General features: G+C 41.7%; 1 long non-coding RNA gene across 2 annotated transcripts; it reads right to left on the bottom strand.

Annotated features, from left to right (window-relative positions):
• Positions 1-6,910: 6,910 nt before the first annotated feature.
• LOC147584519 (uncharacterized) lies at positions 6,911-16,122 on the bottom strand. 2 transcript variants are annotated; one of them, XR_015255531.1, is made up of 3 exons: positions 15,929-16,017; positions 15,691-15,830; positions 6,911-7,216 (listed from the first exon to the last, which is right to left on the bottom strand). It is a non-coding gene; the product is annotated as an uncharacterized LOC147584519 (long non-coding RNA). The 2 variants fall into 2 exon arrangements; XR_015255530.1 differs by having other exon boundaries at positions 6,913-7,216; positions 16,001-16,122.
• Positions 16,123-18,506: the final 2,384 nt, after the last annotated feature.

Below are 18,506 nucleotides of genomic sequence, written 5' to 3'. Positions count from 1 at the left end.
ATGAGGACCCGCCTCATCAGCATCATCTGTGGAGTTTTAGACATGCCACTTCTCAGATCCCACTCCAGACTTACTGAATCAGAAATGCTGGGAGAGAGTGGGACAGCAATCTGTGTCTTAAAAAGCCTTCCAGATGATTCTGGAATAGCTAAAGTTTAAGCACCACTGCTCTGGCAAAACCATTCCTCATCTTCTCTAAGGCTAACTACCAACCTAAGCTCTGGATCTCGTCCCCTCTTATCTTCTCAGGAACTTTTCACTGTCTCTTATGGCTTCTCTGCTCCATATATTCAGCCTGTCCTTCTCATTCCTTGTCATTGTCATGAAACATGCTCCACCCTCTTCTGTTCAAATGATCGCCTTACTGGAGATGCTTCACTTTATCGGAGGTTCCCCAAACACTTTGTGCCCTTGACTTTCAATACAGACTCTTCAGATTTTTCTTCTTCTCTGGCCACTTCTTCTCTGTCCCCTTTGCTGCCTCATCTTTTTTCTCTGCCATTAAGTGTTGAAAATTTCCCTTGTCTACTTACACCAGCAAGTTCCCTAAGTAAATTATGCTACTTTCACTAATGTGAAGACCATTTATAAACAAACCTATATAAACAGTCCCAACATCTGCCTGGCTCCCATCAGTTCCTAAGTATCTTGAAGGCATTTCAAATCTGACATGTTCAAATTTGAATTCATGAGCCCCTCCACCAAAACTAGGTGCTCCATAGTATACATTTTTCTGATACAAAGGCACCATCTTTCTTTGTCGCTTTACATATCCAATCCCTTATCAAACTCCATTGATATTACTTCTTTTTTTAAATGTTTATTTATTTTTGAGAGAGAGAGGGATAGAGAGACAGAGTGTAAGCGGGAGATGGGCAGAGAGTGAGGGAGACACAGCATCTGAAGCAGACTCCAGGCTCTGAGCTGTCAGCACAGAGCCCAACGCAGGGCTTGAACTCATGAACCCTGAGATCATGACCTGAGCTGAAGTTGAACGCTCAACCGACCAAGTCACCCAGGCACCCCTCATTGATATTACTTCTTAAATGTCTTACAAATCTACTTAATCTTCATGATACTACCCACCACAAACACCATAGACCAAATCTCTACCATCTTTCCTTTGGATTACTGATAGAATCCCCCAAATATTGTTCTTTCCTCTAATCCTTTTCCTAAAACACTTGAATGGCTCCCATTAATCTTAGGATAAAAATTGAAGTCCTTAACTTGAGTTACAGACCCTGCACAAGGCATCCCCTACCTGACTGGCCAACCTCACTCTTATCACATTCCCCATCACACTCCACTCTGTCATCACGCTGGCCTTCTTTCAGTTCCTAGAACACTCCATCCCAACCAGGGCCTGTACTGCCCTGAACTTCTCTTCCTTCCCTCCTCTCCTACATAACACTTACCCTTCCTTAAAATCTCAGCTCAAACATCACTTTTTCGAAGAAACCTTTCTGATGCAGCCTGCTACACATCACACTGCAACTTTATATTTATGTGACTATTTGATTAATGACCATCTCTCCTGTTATAATCAAAGCTACATGCAAACAATGTCCATATCTTGTTTGCTAAGCATAATATCCCTAGTACTTAGCATAGCTCCTGGGACTTAGTAGGTACTCATTAAGATATGTTGAATGTGTGGTTCTAATTATGAAATAACGTAATGGTAACATGGCATATTTTGCCTACTTTGTGTCAGAATTAATGATCCTAAATGTTTTTATTTTTTTTCTTCTCATCCTTTTTTTTTTTTTTTTTTTTTTTTTTTTGAGACAGAGAGAGACAGAGCATGAACGGGGGAGGGGCAGAGAGAGAGGGAGACACAGAATCGGAAACAGGCTCCAGGCTCTGAGCCATCGGCCCAGAGCCTGACGCGGGGCTCGAACTCACGGACCGCGAGATCGTGACCTGGCTGAAGTCGGACGCTTAACCGACTGCGCCACCCAGGCACCCCGATCCTAAATGTTTTTAATGAACTCACATCACTGTACATGCTTAGAGAAGAGCTACACGTTCATTGCTAAGAAGAGACGGTTACTGGAACGTAAAGTGATTTCTACGTATGAGTCACAGTCATAAGAGGCCAGTCTCAGAGGGAGAAGGAGTGGACATTGGTTAAGTACAAGAAGATAGGGGAGAGAAATGAGAATAGCACCACACAGCATCTCTGATATCCCCTAGCTTTGCTGCCGAGATACTATCTGAAGAGGAAAGTTACATTCATGTCAGGCCTCAAACCTGGTTGTCACTGGCTGTGTACTGCTTCAAGCCTACTCTCTCTGGGCCAAGTACGGTCAAGGCTTTCAACCATGAAAAGATGAAAACATCACTCTTGGATCTTCCCTCTCTCACCCTGAAAATGCTTTTGTATATTTTATAAACCACAGAGATCACGAGGCAGATGAGAAGACGCAGAATGCCAGGGAGTGGGGGAGAATCGAAGTGCTTAAGCTTAGGAAGGCAAACCATCCAAGTTTGCCAATTACTTATTTCTGCAATATTTCAAAGTATCAACCACAACTGATACACCACTACCGTTAAAAATCGCAGTTTGCCATTATAGACATGATTCAGTTGTGTGGGTTCAGATAGAAACTAGATGTGGGACAGGACCACTAACCGAAAGAAAGATGTATGGAGTCTATGTAAACAATAAGTCAGAAATCTTTCTAATGCTGTCAGGTAACCAGTATGTCACATTTTCCCCCATGAGGGGAAACAAAATCTAATGATCACTGACTCTATCTGAAAACAGCCAAAATCACATCAACAGATGGGTGGTTGTCAATTAGCCATTTGTTAACCGGTGTGGATATCTTGGCAGCTCTCACGCATCCCTAACAAAATGAAGGAGGGAAGGCATGAACGAGGATGAAGGCGTGAGTTCTCCTGAATCTCATTTTTAATTTTTCATGGCATTTTATATTCTCGATAGAAAAATAATTTGGTGGGAAAATAATGACCGGAGAAAAAGAGAATCGTGTCCAACATAAATCGGAGTCTCTCCAAGGCCTTTATGGGTTGGCGTATTTCTCAGAGAAGTTACCTTTCTGACTTGAGATCTGCTGTTGTCAGAAACATCAAAGGAAGAGACGGCAGCCTTAAGGAGCTCTTTCTAGTTATTAAAATTGCAAGCATTTTAATGTATAATAAAATCTGATCGTTGCTGTTCTCCGAATAGTACTGATTCTCATACCGGTTTTTTCATTAGGACATTAACAAATGTTAATGTTCGAGAGCAAATCTGAAGACAGAAAAGAGAGCGAAACTATCTCTAAGATGAGTTTCACCAACTTTAGACCGAAGTGTATAAGAATCACCAAGATATATGTTAAAAATGGGGATTCCAAGACATGTCTCCATAAAATGTTAATTTAGTAGAACTGAGGTATGGTCATGGAACATGAATTTTAATAAGTACTCCAGAGGATCCATCTGCAGACTACACTTTAAGAATAACTGTCATGGAAGAAAGGAATTTCGATTGCTCTTAGGCTTCAAATGTTTCAGTTTAAAAAAAAAAATGAAAACCTTAGTTCTTCAAAACATAGTATAAAGGAGAGACAGAATATTTTCATATCCTTTACTTTTTTTTTCATACGATCTATTACCAGCACATACCCATCTAGGTAGACCAAGTGTTTCCCAGACTCTAATGGTCACGAAAATCCCCTGGGGAACTTATTAAATGTTGATTCTGAGTCAATAAGTCGGGCGCAGAGCCCATATTCTGCAGTTCTAATGAAATCCCAGGCGATGCCTATGCCTCTAGATTTCAGACCACACGTTGAGTAGCAGGGTTCTAGAGAAGGGTACTCCAGCTTCACAGGGCACTAGAATCCCATGGAGGCCTAGTCAAAACACAGATTGCTGCCCTCATCCAAGCATCTGATTCGCAAGACCACAGAGGTAGAGACTGGAGCCGTGCAGCTGCAAGTCAAGGACTGCGGGCAGCCACCAAGCACTCAAAGAAACACTATGGCGCCTGGCTCAGTGGGTTAAGCATTGACTATTGACCTCAGCTGGAGTCTTAATTTCACAGTCATAAATTCAAGCCCCGTGTTGGGCTCTGCAGTGGGCGAGGAGCCTACTTCAAAAAAATAAATAAGTAAATAAACAAATAGCCAAAAAACAAAGCAGAAACAAAGGCCAGCTCCAAGAAACCCAAAATAAGTTCTCCCCAGGGCCTCCTCTGGAGGCCTGGCCCTATCATCACTTTGAGTTGGGGTGATGCCTGCGGGTTTGCATTCCTAACAAACGCACGAGTGATGATAATGCTGCTGATCCCAGGACGATGCTTTGTACATTATCGTTCTGGGCCATATTCTTGCGGAGGTACTATCACTAATAAATATCTTTCAACACTTAGATTCTCTTTCCTCAAACTCACTGGAGAGGTCTGGGAAACAGCAAAAACATGATATCTCCATGAATCGTAGAGGTCAAAATCGTTATCTCCCATGATTTCCCTCCTCTGATCCTTTTGGAACAGTAAAGGACATGAAAGGTACAGGACAGTGCAGGCCTTCAACTCAAAACAGACGAGTAAGGACTCTTTTTAGGTGAAGATTAGAGTTCGTGTACTTGGAATTTATACTTCATTTTGCCCTAGTACAAAGCTTTGAAATGATGTCACTTTACTCGAAAATCTGTAACCTAGTGATCCATAACCAGTGTCATGATAGAGTAACAAGATGGCGGCTCGCGTGGAGCTTGTGCAGAAAGTGGGGAGGGAATCGTAAATAAATAAATAAGAAAACAATGCCATTTCGTAAGTGATGCGGACAAAGTAGTGTGAGATGATGAGGAAATTATTGCTTCTTTACATTGGGCGGTTAGGAGAGGTTTCTCAGAGAAGCTACATGGATAACAAGAAAAAGTCACCCATGGTGTTCATTAAATGACCTCGCCACCGTCATTTATTATTTTAGCGTGTGGGTAAGGCATCGTAGACAATTCGTGATGAGAGAAGAACAGGAAAAAATGTGGAAAATCTAACAAATTGGGAGCTGCTTGGAAAATAGGACCGGTGGGTGCGAACGGTGCTGTGGGATTTGGGTTGCCAGAAACTACATGAAGATGTGAGTTTTTCTGGATGTGTTATATACTGAGCCACATCTCTCAACTATCTTTAAAACCCATGCTTTAAAACCATCATGCTCCAATCTGGTGAGGTTCTAACCCCAGCTGAGTCATTGCAGTAGTGAAACACTTAATTATTTTCAGGTTTGAGCAGCTGCGAGGCCCAGCCCCACAGGCACACACTTCAAAGACTTGGCAGTTGTTCGCAATCTTTCCATTTCTGAAGCAACAAAGAACAGCACTGAACTCCTGCCAGTCTGGACAACATGGTCAGTCAAGGTTTACCCAGGACCCCCACAAGGCAGACCCGTGTCAGGTTCTTTGGCGAATCGAGAGGAATACCATGCAGCATCCCAGGACCCCAGTGCAAACCACACCCAGCATCCATTTCCTCTCCCTCCTCAACAACGTCCCACCCCCATTTCTTCCCATCATTCATTTGGATAGATTCAATTTTAAAGGCGGGCAGAATATCCCAGTCACTCAAGAACAATAGTTGATTCACATCTTCCTGATTGGTTAGATTCTCAAGTGCATCCATACGTAAGTGGGGGAAATAGGAAGGATATAGGTGCCAGTTTGCGAGTCCCAGCATTACCCTTGGCTAAATGTGTGAAGAGAGGACATTTTTGATTAAGTCATCTTCAATCTGCTTTCCTCTGTTATTCTTCCTCCCTCTCCTGTAGGCTTTACAGAACATGCTTTTGGTCACCCACATGTGTATTTGTCCTCCATGACATTTCTAAACTCCGAAATTTTCTCGTTCTCCTTTCTGTGTCACAATCTACTATTCTCTTGGCCATTCTTTCGAATCTCCATTAGGTAACTGGCTAGTCTGAAAACTTCATTCTAGAACCATGCTTCTCAAAGCTTGATGCCTCTACCAGCCACAGCTGCACAACATGGAAACATAAAAATGTAAATTCTCTGCCTGTTCCCTACCTGATGAACTGTGGGAGAATGGGGTCATAATCTGTGTCTTTATATGCTCTTCATGTGATGGGGCACCTGGGTGGCTCAGTGGGTTAAGCATCCAACTTCGACTCAGGTCATGATCTCAAGTTCATGGGCTCAAGTCCCACGTCAGGCTCTGTGTTAACAGCTCAGAGTCTGGAACCTGCTTCAGATTCTGTGTCTCCCTCTCTCACCGCCCTCCCCTACTCAAGCTCTCGCTCTCTCTCTCTCTCTCTCTCTCTTAAATATAAACATTAAAAAAAGTTTAATATATGCTCTTCATGTGATTCTTATGCACATTTAGGATTGAGGAACATTGCTATTGGGTATAAATGAATGATAGTGGATTATCATCGCTTCCAGATTCATGTATATTCTCTTTAAAGCGGACTTCTAAGTCCTGTTCTAAAAGTACGATGATATGAAAACTGGGGAAAGGTGTCACATTGCATATCACAAAGCAGCCCACATCATGACTACTGGCTTTCACCGCTCTGAGAATAGACCTGATGACAAGGAGGTGAGTTTCAGACAAGGACTTCTGAATGCACACCCAAAAGCCATCAGAACATCTTGCTTGGCATCCCTGACAGATAGATTAGAGTACTGTGGCATTCAGCCATAGCCCCAGTGGTCAAGAGAGAGAGAAAAAGAGCTCCTAAAACATCCTCCCTCGAGATGTTAATGGCCGGTCTCTAATCGCACGTCATTTATTGAATGTGAAAGCAGGTCTGATACGAACAAGGTAGGATGACCCGGCAATTCATTTTACTTCTCAGTATCACAGACATGTTTCTGTGGACTCAGCGGGGTCAAAGAGCTTAAAACATTTATCTAGAATAAGACAAACATGTAATTTTCTTCTGGCTTTATTCTTTTTTTTTTTTTAAATGATTAATTAAGAGACATTCCTCTACTTAAGAAATTTGACATAAGGCAGTATCAGCCCTCACGGTAATTCATAAAAGCTGAAGTCTACAAAATTATGCTTGCTTTGGAAACCTTGGGCCAGAATTTCCAGCTGAGAAAGAATTTCTACCAATTCTTACGTACCCCCAAATCTTTTCTGTATGGTAACATCCTTCCAGACATAAATTTTCCATCCGTACTCAGCCTTCTCTATAAAGCCTTTTAGAGTGATGTGTCCTCTGGCTTGCAGCATCTGAAAGTCAAGCAAACAAGCTTTCCAGGGCTCGCATTGAGTTAAGAAAACATTTTCTGCATGACATTTAGGGCCAAATTAGGGACCAAAATCCTCATTCTTTTACTCAAGACTAGGTTTATGTCTCCACAGGCAATGTGAAATGGAGTGTGGAGAAGTGATCTCATGAAATAAATTAATTTAGACAGGATGCCTGGTTTGTTCATACCCCACAGAGTGTGTGTGTGTGTGTGTGTGTGTGTGTGTGTGTGCACGCGCGCGCATTTAACAGCAGGTTAGGGAAACAATAACACTGAAGAGATGAAGGGAAAGTCTGTACCAGCAGTCAGATTGGTCTCTGACTCCAGTCTCCATTGCTTAGCATTCATGTAACCTTGGGCAAGGCTCCCTGAGTCTCTGTCTCCTCACCTGTTAGGTATCTTAGGAGCCCCGTTCAACTACCTGCCCCCCAGGGTTGTAAGGAACAGCAGGATCATTAACAAGAACATTCTGCATCGATAGACCAACATTCAACATTACTGTCATTAAATGTCCCCTCTAATATTTGCACCCAGTTCTGTAGAGACACATGACTGTATTCTTGGGTACATGCTGACACACCATGGCTTTGACCTTACCTTCTCTCCTGCCAGGACCTTAGAGCTACACATTTACCACCACCAGATGAACTCACTCTCTTAGTCATGATTCCCACCATAGCTGCCTCCAAAACAAGATATCAGAATAGGAAATTGAATCTGAACTTCTCACATGGAAGGGCCAGAGCATTAATCATGGTGAGAACACTGGGGGTTTTTCATCTGAGTTTGACTGGTTGGGTTCATAAAATCTCTTTCATTTTTCATCAGGAGATTCCAAGTTTTGTATATTTATTATCCCTCTCATTATTTCACAGCCAGCAGCATATTTTACTTGTAGCAGTGCCTAACTTGGAATAATTTTGGAAACCACAATGCTTATGAGGCATGGCTTACTGGGGCACCAGCAAGCAAACCATACTCTTTATTAACAGACTGGGTTAAATATTGCTTACATTTGCACCCTGGTGTGCCCTGCCGTTTCAGCTTTTTTCCCTAACGCCAACTAGAGGACATGGGGATAATTCAAACTTTGGACTTCCCCACGCCTGTACTTCTACGTTGTCACAGTTTCAAGGGACTTGCTATAAACATAATTTATGTAACTCCCTGTATTCATACTGAAAGGCATTGACCATTGAGTGGCAACGGCAATAACTGTTATTTTCATGGCAAATGCACTTCAGTGAAATATAGTATAAGGTTCCTCTGCTTCCTTCAGGCCACAGTCGACTCTTTAAAAATTAGTGTCCATGGGTGGTTGTCAATATAGATCAACCTCAAGGGGAAAATATGTTCACTGAGAGGTCCTTTGGCTGAGACTGTAATGCACAAGGAACACGGTGATTATAGATGGATTCTTGCCTCTTTATATATTTCCGTTCTTTCCCTACACTGCCTCCTCTGTGAGTCCATTTGGCTTATGTTTGACGGATTTGACCATAAAGGAGTGAGTTTGGGTCACCCAGTTTATTTAATAAAACACAATTTGAATGTCTATCTTCAGAAGTAAAATGTTTATATATCTCATTTGGTGTTGTTGTCTATCAACTTGGTAAGATTATTGAGTGAACAAACACATTTCTCTCTACTAAGGACGATTTGGGTAATTCTCTTGAGCTCCCATTCAGGCAATAAGCAGAAAATATATGGACCGGGAGAGATGGGAGAAGAAGGGGGAGAGAGAGGTGGTCTTAGAAGGAGAGGTAGAGGAGGAAGAAAAGGCCAAAGAGGAAGGTAAGATCCATGTATATAAGAATCCAGGAGAGTAACAAGGAGTCTTTCAGCAGAGTATCTAGCATTTCTGGGCTCTTGTAAGAGTGTCCAAAGGATCCTGATAAATCAGTCACACTGTTCGCTTTCTTACCTATTGGGTTCATGAGATCTCTTTCATGTTTCATCAGGAGATTCTAAGTTTTACATAACCATTAACTATCCCTCTCATTATTTCACCTGAGGAATTCATGACAGCACAGCTATTTTAAAACTTCAGGAAAAGACAAGTTTCTGAGTTTCTACAAGTTTCTACAAGTTTCTGAGTTTAAACTAGGCCCAAAACGAGGCTGCTGAACCACTTTACTCTAACACTGAGCACAATGACCAGAACACTCAAAAAATGGTTTTGCAGTGATGAATGAGTGAGCAAAGAATGTTTCCCTTGGGCTACTAACTAGTTCAGGGGCAGTTTGGCATTAGATTATAAGGCCAGACTGACGCCACATTTGGTTTCAAATCCCAGCTCTGCGACCTTTTTGCACCTTGAAACTTCTTGCACCTCAGTTTCCTTATCTGTAAAATGAAAATATTAGGATCTATTTCATAGGATCGTGGTGAAGATTGAATAGACTACTCTTAGCATCACACATGACTCATAGTCAATGCTATTGAAGTGTTACGAGGCCACCATGTTGCATAACTCCAAGGAGCATTACCCACTTCAAAATGTGCATGAATGACACCCCCTAGAGTCATGCAGCATACAATGTACAAGGTCACACAATGGTCCCGACCATTTCCTATTATTATGACACCCTGCAATGATCCACATTCTCCTATTCCTCTCCATTCCAGTATCCAAAAGCTATGTAGAGAACTATAAGCATGCATTATCTAAAATGCAAAATAAAGAATAACTTTTTGTGCCAATGTAAGAAAACCAAAGCATTTTCTGTACTATATATCTTTTTAAACATGTTCCTTCCCCAAAACAAGCACATGGAAAACCACCTTCACTGGCGGGAATGAAGATCTTTTTAGTCAAGGAATAAAACATTTGGACCAGGACCAAATCAGGGTCTTGAGGTTAAGAGTCTGCATACTTGCCAGCCTCAACATTCTAGTATGATAGCCTGGAAGAAAGGAAGTGTGCAGAGAGGTGCACAAAGGACTTTCCAGAAGTATGGCTAGTGGAATGTCTAGATCCCATCCCCCAAACATAGGAACTCAACAGATCAAAGCAGAGACACCCCTGGAGCATGATTTTTTGCCTCCTCAGAAACCTAACAGGACAACTGCCTTGAGAAACCATCCCCACCCCCACACCCATGGCTTCTAGCTATTCCTTCGTACTCAGTCCTTCCACCTCCATGTCCTCACATGCCCTCGAAGGACAGCTTCATAAACAGAAACTTAAAAAAAAAAAAAAAAAAGGAATCAAGTTAACTTTGAAAACTCCAATACTTTTCACATGGAGAGCTTCTTTCCTCCAAGAAACCTGAAGCCTGGAGAAATTCAGTTAACAGAAATTCTCTCAGAAAGTTAAGTTGGTTTCTTCATGTTTATAACGAGGTAATGTTTGAAAAGTCTAGTGAGGAAAGGACGGTGCATTAGCAAAAAGAAGGAGGACTTGCTTTTTTTTAATTGCCATTCCCAGAGCTTAAAAGCAAAGCTGTGCCCCCACCCTGAAAAAAAAATATTATATAAAGATGGCCAGATATATCCAGATTATATAATCTCTAGAATTGCAAAGAACAAGATGACGAATGGGAGTGGTTTCTTTCATGTGGCAGGTTTCCCCTCCCACACCACCACTCTTTGGTCCTTGTCCACTAAAATACTTGCTTCACTTTAAACACAGAGGCAGACACTAAATTCTGGATTGCTCTCAAGTTGCCATTACCTAGAGTCAAAAAATTAGAAAAGAAGAAAAGAGGAAACAAAGAGAAGTGTGGGGTGGGGGTGAGGGGAAGACCTCTGGCATATAAATCTCCATCCTCAGGGTAGTGAGGTGGCCAGTGAGCCTCCAGAAACCACATCCACGCTCCAGGGAAAAAGAAGACAAACAACGCAAAGTCTTCTTGAGGGAGCCAGTCTCAGAATACTTGGCTCTCCATTTCATTGTTAGACCTGTAACTGGTGACTACCACTGGATGAAACTGGGCTACACACTTCCAGCTTTTTGCTTCTGAGTTAGAGGAAAACAAGGAAGCAGGTGACCAGAAATGGGTGTGGACTCAGCCAACCCAACTCAGCAAAATGGATTAGAACCAATGCACTTGAAATGAAAGCAACTGGGGGCATCTGGGTGGCTCAGACAGTTGAGCGTACGACTCTTGATTTTGGCTCAGGTCGTGATCTCACAGTTTGTGGAATCAAGCCCAGAGTCGGGCTCTGCACCCACAGCACAGAGCCTACTTGGAATGCTCTCTCTCCCTCTCTATGTGCCCTCCCCAGTTCGTGCACGTGCATGCACACTCTTACTAAAAATAAATACATGTTTAAAAACCAAAAAGAAATCAAGTAATTTTTTTTTATTTTTTTTAACGTTTATTTATTTTTGAGACAGAGAGAGACAGAGCATGAACGGGAGAGGGTCACAGAGAGAGGGAGACACAGAATCCGAAACAGGCTCCAGGCTCTGAGCGGTCAGCACAGAGTCCGACGCGGGGCTCGAACCCACGGACCGTGAGATCATGACCTGAGCCGAAGTCGGACACTTAACCGACCGAGCCACCCAGGCGCCCCGAAATCAAATAATTTTTAAGACATAAAATGAAAGTATCCGAATTAAACTAGAAAACATTAGAATGTGCTTAACTGTTTTAGATCAACATCTATAGTTTTAATGAGAACCCGAAGACTAAATGCAATGTCAAAGAACACCGTATCATTCATTCTGTGTACAGCTTAGGTATTATGAATGTGTGGGAAATCTGCTGAAGAAGAGGAATATTTGAAATTTATTGAACCCAAAGGATTGGGGTATAGACCAGCTTTTGTTACACCATAGAGCAGAGAGACTAAGAACATGGACTTTGCAGCCAAAATGACCTAGGTTCAAATTCTGAGTCTGTCCTTAACGAAACTTATAAGCTCAGATAAGTAATTAGCTTCAGAGACTTGGTTACCCTTGGTTACCCTTTCTATTGGTTTAGAGTACCGATTAAATCAGATAATTCTGTAAAATGACACAGCAGAATCTACCAACTATACACCCCTTTTTCCATGATGGTGGAGTTGTAGCTGGAAAATAGCTGCCTGGTAAGAGACTACATTTCCCAGACCTCTTTGCAGCTAAGTTTGACCATGTGACCAAGACCAATCCAACGGAATCCAAATGCACAATGACCCTTCATGGCCCATAAACCTTGCACACCTAATCCTCCAGGCTGAATTTCCACTTCCTGCTGCTTGGAATGGCACCAGAGGGACCTTAAGAGACGGTACAGACTATAAGCCTGAGTCCCTGAATGACTAGAGCAACTAATGTAGACTCTTACCCGAGAGAGAAACAAATTTTAACATTTCTTCAGCCATTCATTTACTATAGTCTCGTGGTAGCTTACCCTACCTTAACACTGGTCCTGGCACATAGTAGCCCTTCAAGAAATTGTAGCTACTCTTCAAATAATTAGGAAGAAGGCAATGTCATCAAATACTTTTTCCTTGGCAACAAAATCATGGTATTGACACAAACAAACTTCTGAATCCTTCTATTGCCCAGGTCTAAAATCAGGAAAGTTATTTATAGAGATTGTGGCAAGTTTATTAACTTTACATTTCAATGAGTGTTGGAAACCTAAGACTACAGTCAAATAATTTGGTGAAAAATGACACAGTAGTGAGTGTGTGCACAGTTACCATATTACTTTTGTATAACAAGTCTTAAGCAAAAAGATTGACACTATTAAAGAAATAATAGGAATATACTAATCTAAGAAAAATGAAAGAATAATACCCTTCAGGGAACTCAAAGCAGATAGTTTCAAATAAAACTATAGTGATTTGATTAGAGCAATATTGACTTAAAGAAAATAGTAATTTAAGTAATCATAACTGAGTTCCATTTAAGTAAAAATATTTAACATGCTCAAGGTTCAAAATGTGAAATCATAAAAATAAATTACCCAGCAACACAGTGATATCAGAATGTGGGGTTTTATACATCTTTGACTTGTTAGTTTTTTAAATTCCTAAAGTCTTTCCTTTCAGGAAAAAATTTATGTAAAGCATGCCTCCTCTCTTCTGACTTCTACTCTCAGAATAAAGTGGGAAGGGGCGCCTGGGTGGCTCACTCGGTTGAGCAGCCGGCTTCGGCTCAGGTCATGATTTCATGGTTTGTGGGATCGAGCCCCACATCGGGTTCTGTGCTGACAGCTCAGAGCCTGGAGCCTGCTTTGGAGTCTGTGTCTCCCTCTCTCTCTGCCCCTTCCCGATTTACACTGTGTCTCTCTCTCCCTCTCTCTCTCTTTTTCTCTCAAAAATAAGTAAACATTAAAAAATTTTTTTTAGAAACTTCCTTTATCTCAACTCCCCCAAGATATATGCTGGCAATCATAATCCAAGCTTATGGCGCCCTGATACACATCTGAAGGGTCTCATGACTGAGGTTTTAGTAAATGGCAATAAATGGCATTTTCCTAACAACATCTAACCTCACAAGGTCCTGGAAACCTTGCTTCCAAAATTCCTTAGAGACTTTCGCTGTCCCTAACCCCCTCCCAACCTGAGAGTATATAATCAGTTACTGGTCACAATCCCAGTGCAGCTTTCTGCCCATGGGTCCTGTCCCCGTGCCGTAATAAAATCACCTTTTTGCACCGGAGGTGTCTTCAAGAATTCTTTCTTGGCCATCAGCTCTGAACCCCCAAAACCCCATCACTACTAAGTGAAGAAGCAAGCTACGGAATAACACAGCTATTTCATGCGAGTTATGTTAAACATACTCCAAAATCCTCGATACTTTTCACAGGAAATGTGCATACAAATAGCAGTTATCTGGCAGAGAGGACACTAAGCAAATAGCAGTGTTCTTAATGTCTGGGAAGGAGACCTAAATTCCAGATGCTAGTCAAAAAGGACTTTACCCAGGTCTTTCGAGTCGGAATTTTAACCAGGACAATGTATGCTTGTATTGCTTGCAATGTATTGTATAATGTATTGTATAATGTATTGTATAATGTATGCAATGCATACATTGCAATGTATACATTGCTTGTATAATCAAACTTTAAATAGTTTTAAAATAATTTTAAAATTAAAAGAAATAAAAAAGATCTACTTATGAAACTAGGTATTCTAAATTTAAACATTATTTAAATCAATCTATCTTAACCTTAAACATGTTAACACCTTTAAGGTAAACTATAAAGGACATGGATATACTAGTTGAATTTCTAGATCCCTAATAGATGAAGTGAGAATATTTAATAAATCAGAATCACCATTGAGAGGGATGTATTTGATATTCTGAAATTATCTTAAAATACTATTTCATAAAATAACTGTAAGGTCTCGCTTTCAAACATTGATTTATTAATGTTTCCTAAAAGAATATTTACCACAGAAAAGTATTAGCTACTATGGACTGCATTTTTGTAATAGCTTGAGATCCGTAGGACACCGAATACTTCCCCATTTTTAGCTCTAAGGAAGAGCAATGAACAAAAGAAAAAGAAGTAATAGGGCAACCCACTGTGGGTCAAGAAATGTTACTTCTTTTAAACAAGTCCTTATGTGTCGGTGAGAATATGTTAAAATACTATTTGAATGGGAATTTTGAGGCTATTTATTTTCCTTCCTCTTTATAATCAAAAGTTCAACTGTAAATCTCTTCTTCCTATGTAACAGAAATATTTCGGACTCAGAAATGCTGTTCCTACTCACTTCAGCTTAACTTCTCTGAGTTTGACCTACACTCTTATCTACGTGGGTTATCTTCACCCCAGTCTCAAGAATGTTGTGTTTCAAATGCTAAAACGGTAATCTCCGTGAATGATCTGTTACAAGGGGGACACCACAGGGATGGGAGACCAGATTAAGCGTGTTGGAGATCCAAAGTTGTTTTTCCAGAAAAATCAGGCCTGAACTTAACAAATACCCACAAGAGTAAATGGAAGCAGCCAGAAGTCATTTCTATTTTGATGCAGACGGCATTAGATAATTTCTGAAATAAATTTGCCCTTTTAATTATGTTTGTTTACACTGACTCTGAAATGCACGTGGTTTGCATTCCTGAGCACGTATGGATTGATTTTCAGAGAAGGTTCTCAGAAGGGGGACAGGAATACACATGGTTTTAATAAGGACTAGGGATAGCCTGCAAAGTAAGTAATCCACATAAGGGTAATAAAAGACCATTTAGTTCGGTCAATTATCTGGTTAGGTAAATATAGACTAGCCAGGCTTCCCTTATCCACTTAGCACACTTCTGGAGGTGGGGGTGGGGGGCTGCGTTCAGGTCAGTGGACATAGGCTCCAGGAATACATACGCTTTGTTATTCCAGGTAAAACATTTTTTTACAATCAGTGAATCGTTAAACCGAGTGAAGGGCATTCACACTGCTAACATTTGGGGGCAGGATGTTCTTACACAAGGGCCAGAAGATAGGCAGGAAGAATCAGTCTTTGTGAGTTAAGGACAGTTACAGATCATCAGAAGGGGGGGGTGGGTATCACCTCTGTTCCTCCTGCCTTCATTTTGGCCTCCTCTTCCTTCTTCTTTCATCTGGGCCTGAAGTGTTTCCCACAAGGTTCCAGGTAGGATCCCAGCTCTCCCAGGACATGGTGTGTTGATTTTTCATGGAAAATGCCTTCTCCTGAAATTAAAAAAAAAAAAAAAAATTGTTTGTTTTTCTTTGAGAGAGGGGGAACAAGAATGAGCAGGTGAGGGGCAGAAGAGAGGGAGACAGAGAACCAGAAGCTGGCTCTGTGCTGGCAGCACAGAGGCTGCTATGGGGCTTGCACCCACGAATTGTGAGATCATGACCTGAGCCGAAGTCAGACACCCAACCGACTGAGCCACCCAGGCACCCCTCTCCTGAGTTTTTTTTAAAGCCAATCAATAAACAAGGGAACAAACACACTAAGAGAACCCCTCCTCCTTCCAACTTTAATTCAGCTTTAGATTATTCACAGGGTTCAAAGTCAAGTAGGGTCACATGCAGTTTGAGCTGAACCTGGCCATCACCCAGTTCAGAACACTCATCTGCAGATGGGAAATGAAGAGTCCCAGAGAGAACGAATGGTTTGCCTAAATGCATCACGAGTTGATGGCCAAGTTTGGACTAGAACCCTGGTCAGCCGGAGCCAAGGCTGAAGGCTTTCGTGGAAACCAGGACCAAAAAAAATAAAATGAAGAAGTTAAATCTCCTTCAGAAAATATCATGCGTTGCAATGTAAACTTAAGACCGTGAGCTTAAGAACTATGTCTGATTTAGGTTTTTTTTTTTTTTTTTTTTCTATAGTACAACTCTTTTTTACATAACACAACTAGAAGACAATTTGGAGTTGACAATATTTCACACTTTCTGTCCTGATTGTGAACATCCCTTTATCTGGGTGACCTAGTCTCTTATTTTTCTAGTGTATTTCAACTGAGAGTGTGAATCTTTGCAAAAGAACTATTTCTTGAGCTATTTTTTTTTCTTTGCCCTTTCAAGGTCCCACTGTGATAGCTATTTGAGCTAGAATATGATCGTGAGGGATGGAACTTTTTCCACTGGTAATATTGTTTCCCTTAGGGCATAGTCTGCCTTTGTACTCGAAAATCTTATTAATTGAGTTACTATTGTATGATCAAAAATACTTCACATTTACAAAAAGAAAAACACATTAGAGTAAGGTCAGTTTGACAAAAGTGTGATATTTGCAGAGAACGCCAAGGGTTATCCGTTTAAAAGGCCAAGTCAAATAAGACACAATTAGATCTCATTTGGCCTCCTACCTCTCCGGATTCATAAACTCACATTTCAGCGATCTTGGGGGAATGAGTTTCGCCTTAATTGTATCTTGTTTCCCTTGGCCAATCTAACTTACTCAGAATCTTCTGACAGGCGCTTTCAGCAAATATCACACGTCCTTGTGTCCTGCTGACCTTTTTTTCCAACTGGCTTTTCTTTTACCTTATTAAATGTTTTTGAACAGATATCCTATTTTATTTTGTTTAGAAAGATAAAATAAAGGGTAAGAATGTATTCATCCACATGGCTGCGAGAAGAAAACAGACATCAACGGCAGAATTTTTAGAAAAACGTGTTTCAAACCAGTTCTGAAAATGCAGTTTTCTCCCAAGAATATACATGGCTCATCAACCTGTGTTCTGCTCTGCAATGAGATCGCAAAGATTTTTCTAAAACTCAGAGAAAGAGATCTGAAGTGCCAAGACTTTGCGCGAGGTAAAAATTTCGACTAAAAATTTCAATTTCGAAGCGGCTTGTTGTAAACGGACTTAAAAGTTCTGGAACACAGTACAGCCCTTCAAGGGGACCTGGAGTGGCCAGGGCTTGCCTGCAGCGTTATCTAGACCCACCCACCTGACCACGCCTACCTGACCACTCGCTCCCTATCAGCCCCCAACTCTGGGTGCCTCTCATCTATTTTTTTTTCTGCTCTCAAGCTGCCAAGACTTGAACCTCAAAGGTACAAAGTACACTGAGGGAGTCTACTACAGGTGCATTCTGCAAAACCAATGAGTAGTAGAAATACATGGGCTTTGGCCCCAGACGGGTCACCATCTTTACCACGCCACAGTCTCCGCTGGGGGGCCTCATCGACTCTCACTGCCTCAAAGGTCATCTCTTGGTGCTTTATGTCACCACGAACTGCTGGGCCGGGAAGTCCCCCGAACTTCCGAACCCCTGAATTTGACCGGAAGTTCCACCACTTACTAGCTAAATAACCGTAAGCAAATGGCTTCAATTCCCCGCTTCTCTTTGTCCAATTCAATCAGGGTAGTCGTGTTGATCACGCAAGGCTACTGTGATGAAAGGTACATAATACACACAGTATAGGGTCTGGTACATAACTGGGTCATCACAACACTTCAGCATGACTCAGCAGTTTTTCCTTCCTTTCTCTTTGACCCCTTAGGGCATTCCCCCAAAGCCACTCCCCACAGATTCGAGAGTCCTTCCCACTCTCCACCAAGGAGAAAACCAAAGTCATCCTGCCAATGGTTCATAGCCTCCCCCGTCTTGGGCCATCCTGATGTCTCCCCATATGCTCATGATCTCTCCACGCTCCCCTCAGACCCTGCCTCTGTCCTGGCTCCCCTCGGGGTCGTGCACTTCTGTCTTCCTTGCTTTTCCTATCACATCTTACTTGCTTGTTCTCCTGCATGTTAGTCATTCATCAAATGAATGTTGGTTAAAGGTAGGCTCTCCTTCCTCCCCACCAGCTCCTTCTCCCCTCTTTACAGGTGTTCCGAAATCCTTAGTCTAAAATGAAATCTCTGGGCTGGGCTCCCCTCTGCTTTTCACGAGCTCTTCACCCAC

This window comes from Puma concolor, chromosome A1, assembly GCF_028749965.1.
Source record: "Puma concolor isolate L17-30 chromosome A1, mPumCon1.1.hap2, whole genome shotgun sequence".
NCBI classification, from domain to species: Eukaryota; Metazoa; Chordata; class Mammalia; order Carnivora; family Felidae; genus Puma; species Puma concolor.
The sequence above is the reverse complement of the archived record's forward strand: the minus strand, read 5'-3'. Positions and strand labels throughout refer to the sequence as shown.